A 13,868-nucleotide genomic window follows, 5' to 3' on the forward strand; every position below is an offset into this window, starting at 1 on the left:
CTGAAAATGAGGATTTTTTTTTTTTTATTTAACCCGAGCCCCTACACCCCAGTGTCCCAACCATCCCACCCCCCTCCCCTGAGGAACCCTTGTACTATCTAACCGGAACAACTCCGGTTGGTGGTACCCCCTACCCTACCCCAGCCCCTGCAAAGTGAGTGCCAAATCTAAGGAAAAATATATATTTTAAATTTTATTATATAGTCATCTTTTTTTTTTGTTCCCCTTTTCTTTTTTCTTTTTTAACCTTTTTTCCAGATTGCTTACCATTTAATTCCTTAAATATCAAAGAAAAAGAAAGAAAAGAAAAAAGAGAAAGAAAAGCAGACATTTGCCTTCCCGAAACTATAACCTCTTACCCCTCCATTTACAATCAAGCCATATAACGTATCCCAGAAATTGGAGAGGAAAAGAGGGGAACAAGGACAGCGAGGGAAGAATGGAAAGCCAAAGGAAGCAGGGAGAAGATAAAAGCACAATAATCTACTCCCCCTAGGCGGTCCACAACATGACGCTAACTACATGGATGATCAACCTGATCCACCTGCCGCGCCCTTATCGCCCTGCAAGGTCATCAATAGCTCATCTGCTGCCTGGACCGAACGGATGTTAAACATCTTATTGTTAATCATTATTTTTAGTAAGGCAGGGAACCCCATCTGTACTGTGGCTCCAGATTTCCGAAAAGCTTCCATTCTCTTACCCAACTCCCACTGTTTTTCGAGAGTGGCCCTAGATAGATCTGACCGTATTTGATAGGCAAAGCCCTTATAGTCTAGAGATTTTTGTTTTAGTGCTAAGTTAAGGATTTGCTCCTTAAGGGAGTACGTGTGAAAGTTCACTAGGATCTTCCTCGGCTTAGACCTCTGGAGGTTCCGCCTAGAGGGTTCCCTATGTATGCGTTGGATATCTCTTGCTAATTCATCTTCAGACTGGTCCAATTTTAGAGATTGCTTTAGCAGTGGAATAACGAAGCTTTTAATGTCTGACCCCTCGCTGCCCTCCGGTACATTGAGGATTCGGATATTGCTGCGCCTGGCGTGATTTTCCAAAATCTCCATCCTTTCCGATATTGCAATGTCTTCCCTCTTAAGCTTCGAGATGTCTTCCTTTGCGTTATTTAAATGCAAAGATAGTACGCCCATGGTCTCTTCCAGTACACCTGTTCTAGAGGAGAGTCCATCTATCTTATTGCCCAAGGCCTCGCAATAACTCTTGATCTCTCTTTGAATTACCACAGATTCTTCAACCCCCCTTTTAATGTCGGCTGACAAGGTCAGAAACATTTGGTGTAAGGAGGGGGCAGGAGTGCACGCTGCAGTATTAAAAACAAAACTGTCCTCTGGCACCGGGGGAGAAACAAGAGAAACTTGCTGTGTACTACGTTGAATACCGAGACTCACAGATTCTTCCTGAACCTGAGGCTGGGGCTGGATCTTACCCCTCTGATTAATTAATTGCTGCCCCGAAACCTCCATATCACAAGAATCAAAGGTGGTGACTGAAACGGTTGGAGAAATGTGACCACCACCGGAGCTGGTAGGGCTGGTAGGGCAGTCCACAGCACCTACTTCTTCGAGCAAGCAATCCTGTGAGATCCCTACTAAGGGGGTTTCTTCGTTCAGTCCAGGAAGTAGTGTTAGTAACTGTGTTGGCAATGCAAAACCACTGCCCTGCTCAGTTAGGCTCAGTTAGGCTCAAAATCGGCCCAGACACTCCCCCCTCACCGCCCACTGTGGCGGGAGTAGCAAGTATTGCCTCCTCCATACCTTCCTCGGGAGGAAGAACTGATGATATAATTGAAGATGGACTAATTTGGAAAACCGCTGAAGGGCACGGAGGTGTCGCGGTGTTAGTGTTAATGGGATCTACACAGCCCAAGACCGCTGAGCAATCCGGGCTACCCAATGAGCCTGGCACTGAGAGGTCGCCTGTTTGAGGGGTGCCCAGCTTAAGCACCTGGGGGACAGCTTTGAAGTACGAGCGCAGGGAAGGCGTTATCCTAGAACCAGAGTCGAGTATAAGCTTCCCAGACTTAGCAGCCTTGTTTGCTCGTTTAGCCTTCACCTCGTTGGAGAGAAAGGAAGAGGTTTTGATAGGGGTATGAACTTCTTGGGGCTTAAACTTGCCTTGTGGAACGCCACCTTGCGCCAAGGTATAAGCAGGCTGGTGCAGCTTCAAGTCCCTGCTACCCCCCTTCTTTTTTCGACTCTGGCCCCCTCTTACTGCCTTCCCCAGCTCCCCCTGGCTTGTGGACCCAGGCGTGCCTGAAATATGTGGCAACTTAAAGGATCGCTCTACCAATGCTGAAAGGGGCTCGGGTATATGCTCAAGAGAAACCGCCCCCCATGCCCCACCTGTCCTCTGGCTGATAGTCGCTGGGCTAAAAGGCCCCCAAGGTCCTCTGAACTTCACCACAACCTCTGTAACTTCGCTGGGTTTACCCCCCACCTCCTTCCCTTTCACCTTCTCTTTGAGTGCTGCTGCTCGCGTTGTTGGTCCAACCGGTGCTGCCACTGTAGCCGCCGCCGCCGTGACACTAACAAACGTGTTGGTGTTAGTGATCAATCCACCAGCTACGACTCGTGGATCCCGCAGAAGGCTCCGCAACCGCCTACCGCGCCGTAGCTCCAGGGCGGCCCCGCTCCAAGGCCGTAGACCCGTCAACAGCAGCCGGTCAGGAACCGCCGGCCCAGGTCGTTCCACGCCCCCGGAAGGGAGGCACATGGGAGGGGGTGAGAAAAACTGCGGCCGCCGAAAAGAAAAGTAAAAAACCTGCAAATCCAGCAGAGTATAGGAAGGTGAGGGCGAATAGTGAAAGAAACCTTTCTCACGGGAAATGTGCTTCTTGCTGCATTTCGTTCTCGAACACGCACTGCTGCTTTACAAACGCAGAAACACTAAAGCGCTGGCATCTCACTCTGCTGAAGCTAGGGGCGGAGTACCGCGGCAGCTAGCCCGCTGCCACCATGTTCCTCTGTCCACCGAGAACAGTGACAATATAGTGATCGAGCACAGTGGCGCTACATCCTACTACATTCTCAATGTAAATCGTTCATCCGGTCAACCTGGGGGGAGTGGTAGCAGCCATCATTCATAAAAATTTCAAATTCATCGCCACAGCCTCCCTGGCCCTACCAGAGGTGGAAAACCTAGTCATCAATCTCGAAACCAATGCTGGCGCTATTGCGCTCATACTTATTTACCGCCCTCCCCATCCCATGCCCTCGTTTCCCATTTCCCTGAGCGAACAGATGGCAAACTTGATGACCTACCATACCAGAATTTGACTCCTTGGTGATTTTAATTACTGGTTTGATGACGATCGAGCTGGACCTCATGCCACTGAATTATTTGAACTCTTAACCAGTCTTAATTTGGCCCAACAAATCACCACACCCACTCATATCAAGGGTCACATCCTTGACCACATTTGGACACATAAACTTGCATTATCCAATCCTATTATCTCCCCCTGTATTTGGTCGGACCACCACCTGATCGATGTCACCGTTATATTTAAAGGGAGGGTTAAGCCCCCAACGCTGGCAGGAGGGCTGTCCCGCAAATGGAGCTCCTACGACTCCCAAGGCTTCTTAGATTTCCTGGCCAATACTCGCCCCATCATCGACCCCGACTCCAACGTCGACTTGATGGAGGAAAACAAAAAGCCAGTGATAGGTTCGCCCCCCCCCCCCCCCCACTAAATTCTCGCATGCCAGGCACGGGAACGCACACAGATGGTTTTCTAGCGACCTCAAGGAACTTAAACTCAAGCTACTACAATTAGAATGGAATTGGAGACTCTGACAGACTGCTTTTTTGTGGCGGCCCGCAAAGAATATAAAAGTGCAATCATGACGGCTAAAGCTACACATGTCTCAGAAAGAATCCTCCCAGCCCATAACAAATCTAAAGAAATCTTCAAAATCATGAATGATCTCTCCTCTGATGACAGAATTCTACCCACTCAGGTTCCCACACAAGAGACATGCAACGCGCTGAATTCCTTCTTTATTGAGAAAATCGTGGCTATCAAGAACACCATTCCCCCTCCCACCCCCGTCAGTCCGTTGGACTCCTCTCTCCCTAATCCGCTATCTTTTGCTCACTTTCCCGCTATAAGTCCTAGCATCCTCTCAGAGCTTACAACCCGTATCAAATCGGGGTCTCCCAACGATTGTTGTCCCCCCTCGGTTCTCAGGGACATTTTTTCTTCTCTACCACACAGTATCCTCCCCTTCCTGAATGCATCCCTCAGCACGGGCACTGTCCCTAGCTCCCTAAAGGAGGCCATTCTGGTCCCCCTACTGAAGAAACCTGGGGCAGACCCCGCCAACCTTTCTAACTACCGTCCCATTTCCCTCCTGCCTTACCTGGCAAAACTTCTTGAGGCCCATGTTACTAAGTGCCTCTCCAAATTCATAGAGACCTCCAGCTTCCTTGAATCCAACCAGGCAGGCTTTAGGCCGGCACATTCTACCGAGACCGTCCTTCTGGCAGTTCTGGATGCTCTGTAGGGAAACGCCGACAAGGGGGCCCGCAGGCACTAGTACTCCTGGATTTGTCAGCTGCGTTCGACACGGTGGACCATAACATCCTTTTACACTGTGTCGGACAGGCTGGCATCCAGGGCTCCGCCTTCGAGTGGGTTAAGTCATTCCTCTCAGGCAGAGTACAAACGGTCCGCCTGGGTCCCTACACGGCTACTAAGGCACCAACAGCATGCGGAGTTCCCCAGGGCTCTTCCCTTTCACCTCTATTATTCAACCTGTATCTCCGGCCACTGCTTCACTCGCTAAAAAAGTGGAAGATCACGGTTTTCAACTACGCTGATGATCTTCAGATCATCTTCCCCCTGGATTCCCCCAATGCCGCAACAGAATTCCAAGCAGTGATGTTCCACATACAGCAGTGGATGAATCACAATCAACTCAAACTTAACCCAGGGAAAACGGAACTGATCCTGCCAGGAAACAGTGTGGCACACTGGGGCCCACAGTTCTGGCCAGCTGCCCTAGGCCCCTGCCCCGCACCTTCTGGCTCGGCTAAGAGCCTAAGGGTGATCATTGACTCCGATCTTTCCCTTAAAGGTCACGTGGGGGCAGTGATCTCATCTAGCATGTTTCAGCTGCGAAAAATTCGAAAGATCTCCCACCTGCTCTCGCATGCAGCACTGGTGCAAGTTGTGATCTCCCTGGTAATATCTTGTCTCGACTTCTCCAACTCCCTCTACCTAGGTTTACCCCAGTCTCTGCTCCATCGCCTACAAATTGTCCAAAACCAGGCAGCAAGACTAATCTACAAGACTCCGAAGTGGCAATCGGCGAGACCCCTGCTGCGCAAACTGCACTGGTTGCCAATCGCACAAAGAGCCGCCTTTAAGACAGGCTGCCTTATATTCAAATCACTTCACTGCACTAGCCACGGACTTCTTGAAGGACCTCATTGTAAAGCATTGCCCAGGCACGCAATCTCCGCTCGGCCCATCTACACTTACTGGTCACTCCCACCATCAAACTGAAAAAGCTAGGAGGTCGCAGGTTTGCCTACCTGGCCCCTAGGCTATGGAACTCCCTCTCACTGGCGATCAAGACCAGCAACTCCTTACTGAGTTTCAGAAAGACCTTAAAAACCTGGTTATTCTCTAAGTCCTGCTAGCCGGCTCTGCCGCACCTTCTACATACATACCCAGCGCCAGGAAACTTATGGTGTCAGTGCGCTTTATAAATTCAGCTTAACATAACATAACACGGAGAGGAAATATTGAGTGGCGAGAAGGGTTGAATGATAGATTGGTACAGAGGCGTCCAACCCTTCCTATAACAATAGCTACTTCTGTTCAATGGAAAGCACACAAGCTACTAATACTATTAGCGTTGTTATACTGACCACATGAGACAAGATTACATTAGTGGACACCATTTGAAAGATTAGAAGCAGTGGTCGCCTCAGTTTTCCAGGCTTGGGTGCCAGCAGTAATGTAATAGAGGTTTTGTCAATGTAGATGTCTCTATGTGAGTAATACATAACAGCCATAGCAGTGTTGCCCCTGACATCAAGGTAATATTAGTAATAAGTCTTCCCAACACCACATGAATTATTACTCAAATATCAGCTTTAAATATATTTTGGAAATTCAGTAATTTATCTCCAAACATCAGTTTTAGAGTTCAGAAAATACACACATTTTCATCTTGAATACATGCTTTCAATTTAGTGTACATATATTAATTCAACAAAGCAAAAGCTTCTAGTCTGGTAGGCTAGGATGCATACGGGACAGCTCCTTATTGGAACCTGGAGAGCTACCAGTAGCTCACGAGCAACGCGTTGGAGAAGCCTGGAAGAGAGAGTGAAGGACGGGAAACAAAAGTGGAGAGGAAGGAGATGGCAAATGGAGAAAAAGAGTGTACAGCAAATGATGAAACAAAGCGTTGATGGAGAAAAGGATGTCAGAAGTTTCCTGGCCAGTGAAAATAAGGAAAAGGCAGATTAGTGCCTCGCTTACCCTCCTTAGTTCTCTGACGGTACAGTAGTCTATGGCATGATTTAGACGTTGCTGAATCCACTTCTCCGTATCACCTTTGGAAGACTGCAGAAATCAAAGTACTCACAAAGACCGAAATCCATTAAATTTCTATGGGGAATGGTGGTCTTCTTAAAAATGTTAAGGTTTACTAAAGCAAATAGCTACTGACTGCAGTAGTCAATGATGCTATCAGAAGCCTTTAAGACCTGAGAGTGAGTGAGCAAGACTTTGGGTAACTGAGAGTGAGTATGAACCACAGGACGTTGAGGATGTGCTGCAGGCTCGGGGACCTAAATGAAGCCGTACCCCAGAATATTCTCCACCACCAATGCCCAATTAGAGTAAACAGGAGCTTTAGAGATCTGGTGGTGAAAATGTGCCACGCAGTAAAGGAACTACACAGAAATATTTGCTTTGCAAACTGTCCTGGTGAACATGTTTTTCAGTAAACTGAGGGTATCCTGAAGCTTTCAGGTATGAGTGAGCAGGAGCTACTGTGTGAACAGGGAGATCTGGTGGCCATAAGATGAGCTTGATTACAAGCTCCTGAGGGTAAGCTGGAGTCTCGGAAATATGAGCCCATCAGGATCCCCCGGGGACCAAAGAGTAGAAATGAGCTTAAGGGTCTCATTGGTAAGTGGGTAGTTTAGACACCAACTTATACTGAGTAAGAACCTCAAGTCCTTAGGACGCGCAGAACCCATAGGACCTTGAGGTGAACAGAAGACTTGAGGATCAGGGTGCACCCCTGGGGCCTTGTTGGTTAGAAGTGACTGAGAATCCCTAAGGATGGCCCTGAGTTTAGGTCCTGACAGGGGAGCCAGAGATCTGAGAGTGAGCAAGGGATTGGGGATCTAAGAGAGAGCAGCGCGTTCAGGGACCTGACAGTGAGAGCTTTATTGACCTAAGGTATGCGTCAGAAGACGCAGGCGATCTGTAATGGAAAAACAGTGTTTCCAGTCTTGGATGTTGGATGCTACTGGCCATTGAAACTTCAAAAAACACAATTTACCACTGATTTCTCCCCAAAATAAGCCCCAAATGGTAACCACGCAATGATTCTTGAAAGGTTGTGATCCGCAAAAGTGGGCCGCTTTTTTTTCGGTACCTGGCCTAATTTTTTGCCCCAATCTGGACTCACAACTGTAGCTTTATGGACTATGACCAGCATTGTACACTGCATTTCTCACCCATACCTGCAAACCTGACTGGCGCTGGAAGGTCTGCGGTCTTCTTGCTCCAATTTAGGGAATTGCACCACTTAGTGTCTCTGGTACTAGAGTCTAAAACACAGTGTGCGATAGCGCTGGATGCTGAGTAAGGAAGCATAGTTTTCAGAGTTCAAAATATTATACCAGAATTAAATGAATGACATTCCCCATACCGTTTACAGGACTTACATAATGAATTAAGCACCAAAGAACCCCCGACGTGTTCAACTTGTTGTGCTGCAGTGGCATCTAGTGGTAGCAATTAAATTAGCAGTCCAAAATCTCGCTCCACACAAGGAAATAAAAAAGTCGAGTTTTTGTGACAAAAAAATTAATTTTTATCACAGACGAAGAGGTAAAGATTCTGTTTTTCTTTCTTTACTAAAACTCCACAGCAGCCAAGTAACAAACATTCAGCCAGTGCATCTTTAGTCGGCTAAAAGATGCCTTAAAAGCACAACATAACATATACACATACAACTATATGCATAATAGAACCATTTCCAGGCAAAATAGGAGGACTTGCCCACTGTCATGGAATATTTGCATGTAAAAGGATACTCTGTGTCCCTTCCTTGTTAACAAAGAGCGCCTGATAAAATTAACTACTTCACAGCATGTTATCAAAGAACCTATGGTTGAGAAAAAAACGTAAGCTAAATTTATTCTGTATAATGTTTGCCTCTAGCAGTATTAGAGCTAAGAAGCGTTTCCAGCGGCGCACGTATAATCTGCATATAAGCTGTTTAACCCCACTACAATTAAACATCTGGGCAGTGCGGAATGGTGGCTAATGGACCACATGGCAAAACTACCTTACACATTAGATCAGAAAGTCGCTTGACAAGAAAACTCGCAATTTACTTCAGACAGAATGCTCTAGACCCTCTACAGAGGATAAAGTGTGTATGTTATGTTATGTTATGTTAATTTTTTTCTTTTATAGCGCACGGCTACTCCATGGAGTGTCCCGGCGCTTTTAATACAACCATCACAGAGTAACATAACTCATTGAAGCAGGGAGAGACAGGGAACAGAGGCAAACTACTGGGCAAAAAGCCAGGTTTTAAGGCCCTTCCTGAAAATCAGCAGATTAGCAGTGCTGCGAAGTGACAAAGGCAGCATGTTCCACATCTGTGATGCCACCAGCCCGAAAGAGCGGCCCCCAAAGCAGGCCTTTTTTACTCGAGGGACCACCGCCAGAAACAGGGATTCAGACCTCAAAGATCGGGTCGGATGGTAAAAGACCAGCCTCTTCTGGAGATATTTTGCCCCCGAGGCATGGAGGGCCTTATGGGCCAAGGTCAAAGCCTTAAACATTATCCATTTCCGGAGAGGCAACCAGTGGAGCGACTGCAGGAGTCCCGAAACTCTGGTGCGCCTGTGAAGGCCAAAAATGGCCTGTGCAGCCACGTTCTGGACCACCTGGAGCCGCTGCAAAAGATAGTCCGGCAGGCCAAGATACAGGACATTGGAGTAGTCCAATCTTGAGCCGATTAAGGCCTGCACCGTCAGCTTCCTGTGATCTACTGATAGTAAAGGGAAGAACTTACGCAGCATCCTAAGCAGGCCGAAGCAAGTTCCCGAAAGACCAAGAATCTGAGACCTTAACGTCAGGCCGCTATCCATCTTAATTCCCAGATTCTTAGCCACCTGGGACGAATGTGCCGGAGGAAACATGTTAACCGGCCACCATTCCTGCCAGTCTGGATCGTGAGGACAGCCGAAGAAGAGTACCTCAGATTTATCTGAGTTGCATTTGAGGCTGTTCAGCTGAAACCATTCGAAAACAGCCCCAAGGCACTCACGGATACTCTCTCCATCAAACTCTTCTCCTTTCCTACATGTAAAAAGGAGCTGAGTATCGTCAGCATAGGATACGATCTGGGCCCCATAAGACTCCACCAGTGCCGCAAAAGGGGTCATAAAGATGTTAAAAAGCGTCGGGCTCAACACAGAACCCTGTGGAACTCCGACTCCCAAAGGCGGCATCACGGCAGGGTGGGGCCCAGACCGTTTGCCGGCGACCAGCCAAAAATGATCGAAACCAGCTGAACACCGTGCCCCTCAGACCGATCTCATAGAGTCTGTTGAGGAGACCCTCATGGGGGACGGTGTCAAAAGCCGCCGACAGGTACAGCATGACAAGCATGGCTTTGCCTCCCGAATCCCGCACCTCTTTAATAGCCTCAGACACCTCCAAAAGCGCCGTCTCGGTGCTTAAATTGGGGCAGAAGCCAGATTGAGTGGGGTGCAGGAGACTGTAGGATTCCAGGAAATTGGAAAGCACGCTATGAACATGCTTCTCAAGAATCTTCGCCAGCGCCGGGAGGAGAGAGATTGGCCTGTAATTGGCCAAGGCCTCCGGGTCAAGACCAGGCTTCTTGAGAAGGGGAATGACCATCGCCTGTTTCCAAGCCAATGGAACCACCCCCCGACTCAAGGAAAGGTTCAAAAGCGGGTTCGCCAATGGGTTTATAACATCGGCCATTTTTGCAAGGAATTTGGCCGGACATGGATCAAGAGGCGAGCCCGACTTAAAGTTAGCCATAAATGCCAACGATGAGGAACTCAAAAGAGATGGAAAAGCCGCCAGGACTGGGCCCACAAAAGGCCGCGAACCAGACCCAACTTCAGGGCTCCAAGGAGCTTCAAGTACCCTCGGGGGAAAAGAGTCCTGGATCAGCTTGATCTTGGTGGTGAAAAAATCAGCAAGAGCTGAGACCCAAGAGTCCGATGGGGCAACCTGAGTTGAATTAGTTTGTGCGGTTATGAATTCCCTCACAATAATAAAAATCTCCTTGCTGGAATTAGAGGCCGCCTCTATCCTTCTTGCAAAATAGCCCTTTTTCTCCACAAGGATGTCACGATGGTAGGCCTTAACCGCAGTCCTATAGGCAAGCCTGGCCGCTGGATCGTACTGGGAGCGCCAGGCTCTTTCCGCCACCTTACACTGCCTACGAGAAGCCGACAGTGCTTCGGTGAACCAGGGGGCAGAAACCCGTTTCGATGTTACTCGGGGGGCCATCACGGGGGCCAGATCGTTCAGCCTATCCGTGAGTCACACCTGCAGGTCCTCCACATCCCTCTCCAGGTCACCCGAACAAGGGCAGGGATGATCACAGGATGCCTGAGCCAGCATTGCTGGAGTCACCCGATGAAGGGCCCTGGAGGCTCGCCCCAACTGTCTAGGAGCGGTACTAGATGGCTTACTGGTACCTAGTACAGAAAATTTTGCCAGGCTATGGTCCGACCAAAGCACCGGCAGAAGTGACATGACCTCGATGGGGGACGTGGAGAAAACCTGATCTAAGGTATGACCCCTTAGATGCGTCGGCCCAAAAAGATAAGGAACAAGGCCAAGGGGAGCCGTAATCTCCATCAGCTTTATCACATCAGGGTCCAGACCCTCATCCATATGGAAGTTAAAATCTCCCGCCAAGATGCAGTGCTCCGCTCTCAGAGCCAGCACAGAAATGACCGACTGAAGTTCATCAAAGATAGAGCCTGCCAATCCAGGGGGTCTATACACTAAGAACCCCTTAAGGGATTGATGCGGCGACAGCGCTATAGAAAAAGCGAGGGCTTCAGATCCTGAGATGGTATCCATAGGAATAATGGTACAAGTGGCAGACTTCTTCACCACAAGTGCCACACCCCCAACCCTCCCCTTCTGTCTGTCTTGTCTAAAGATATTGTAATCAGGGGGAATTGCTATAGCTATGTCCGGATTAGACGAGTCCTCAAACCAGGTCTCTGTCAACATCAAGCATAGCGGCTTATCAGTGGCCAGCAGATCGTGAATATCCTGCGCATGCCTGCGAGCAAACTGGACCCAGAACTTATTACCCTACTCTTTAAATTTGGAAAAGACCCTAGAAAGAGTATTGAAAAATGTTTGAAACAATGCCAGGATAAAGTCCTTGATATATTGGGCCCTCTTACTCGTATCCTAGATACGGCAGAGGGTGCCAGGGGTAAGAATGGGATGGTAAACATAGACCTTATAAGGGGTTGGGCACAACGTGCCCTATGTATGTTGGGCATTGCTAATGCAGGCATGATTACAGAAAGATGAAAGGCGGTCTTTATGAGGATGAATCCAAAACTGGCAGATCTGTCCTCAAGAGAGTACATGGGTAATGCCAAAGTTCTCCTTTTTGGGGAGAACTTTGTGAAATCACTAGTAAAATATGTTTCCACCTTCACAGCTTTCAGTAAGGCTCAAACTAGCATGCGCAGAGTCTTTGGCTCACAGGCTATTTTTGGACGGGCTGACAGGAGGGGACTGGCTGTTAGCCATGCATCCTTTAGGTCCCAGTTTTACCCAAAGAACAGAGACACTTTGGTACCTATGGCAGAGGTTACAGCCACAATTCCAACTTCTACCCCAGAGAGGGAGAATATCAAGAAACCATGTAGGAAGGTCTAGGATCTCAAGCTCAGGATATCGAGGTGAGCAGTATTTCTTCGTCCCTTGTAAAGGCAGGGAGAAGGTTAAGACTCTTTATTCACAGTTGGGAGAAGATAACACAAGACAACTGGGTGTTAGAAGCTCTTGATGGCTTCAGAATTGATTTTGGGAGTATCCAGTTCTATTGATAAGACCCAAAGAGTTGGTGTTGGATGCAGAGAAAATGTCTGTCGTAGACTTGGAAGTGTCCCAGAGGTTAGACGAAAGGGCATTAATTCATGTCCCAGAACAGGAAACATTGGGGGCTTTGTGAGCGCAGTTTTGTGGGTAAGAAAGGACAAAGGCTGATGCCCTGTTATAAACTTAAGGGACTTAACCAAATTTCTAAACTACAGACATTTCAAGATGGAGGGTATCCATCTTTTAAGACACATATTGCAGGTAAAGGATTGGTTGGTAAAATTGAACCTCAAAGATGCTTACTTTACGATACCCATGGACTAGGACAGCCAGAAGTATTTGCGCTTCACACGTAAGGGCGTTCTTTATCAATTCCACCGCCTTTCCTTTTGGGCTTTCATCAGCTATGTGGTGTTTTACTTGTGGTAACCTACCTCAGACAACTAGGAGTTTGCCTAATTATATATTTGGATGATATCCTCATTATGTCCCAGGACAGGTTGGAGCTTCTAAAGCACCTGTCATGGACAATAGAGCTTCTGGAGAGCTTGGGTTGTATAGAAAAAATAGAGAAGTCTGTCATTGTCCCCACACAAAACATAAGAGTTTTTGAGTTACCAAGTAGATTTGATTCTATCCTAATTAGTTCTTCCAAATCAAAAAAGTGACAAAGATGAAGAAGGAGGTGAGATCAGTTTTGTCCAAAGAATTAATATTTCTGAGGGATCTGGCGAGAGTTCCAGGTCTTTTGTCATCCCCCATTCAGGCCATTTGCTCTTGCCCACTACATTACAAGGGCCTACAAATCTGGACTGAAAGCTATGGGGTTAAGGAAAGGTTTATGGTACGGGCATTCTTTTTCCCTATCAGAAGACGCTCAAAAGGATCTGGAATGGTGGCTGAGGAATCGCAAAGCGTGGAATGTCAAGTCCATCTTCGGTAATGTTCCAGACTTTGTCCTGGAATCACCTGCAAGCAACCGGTGCTGGAGAGCCCGGCTAAACAATTTAGAAATTGGTGGAAAATTGCAAAAAGAGTAAAAGTCACTTCACATAAATTGTTTAGAGATGTTGGCTGGTCTGAATGCCTTAATAAGTTTCAGGGAATTGTTGATAAATTCAAACACACTGATTCAATTAGGCAATTTCATAGCAGTATCTTACATAAAGACCACAATGGCTACCTGATGAAAGCGTACCGCCGAAACGTGCATAGACACGAATTACGTTAGCCATAATCATATTGTCTACATATGTATTGAGTTTTTTTGCTTTAAATATTATTTGTTTGTATTAATGTATGTCTAAATAGTACAACATCATGTCTGCCGCACTGAGCTATAATATGATGCATCATTAGGCCATTTATGAATAGACTAATATTTGTAAATAATGTTAACAAAATCCTTGTACTTAATCTGTACTACATACATAGGCAAAGAGAAAAATGTATATTTACCAAATTTGTTATTGATGTTATGTTTAGTTATCCTCTTTTTCCATTAATTTTAAAGAAAAAATATTTAACTACT

The sequence above is a fragment of the Lissotriton helveticus genome, chromosome 6 (genome assembly GCF_964261635.1).
Source record: "Lissotriton helveticus chromosome 6, aLisHel1.1, whole genome shotgun sequence".
NCBI classification, from domain to species: domain Eukaryota; kingdom Metazoa; phylum Chordata; class Amphibia; order Caudata; family Salamandridae; genus Lissotriton; species Lissotriton helveticus.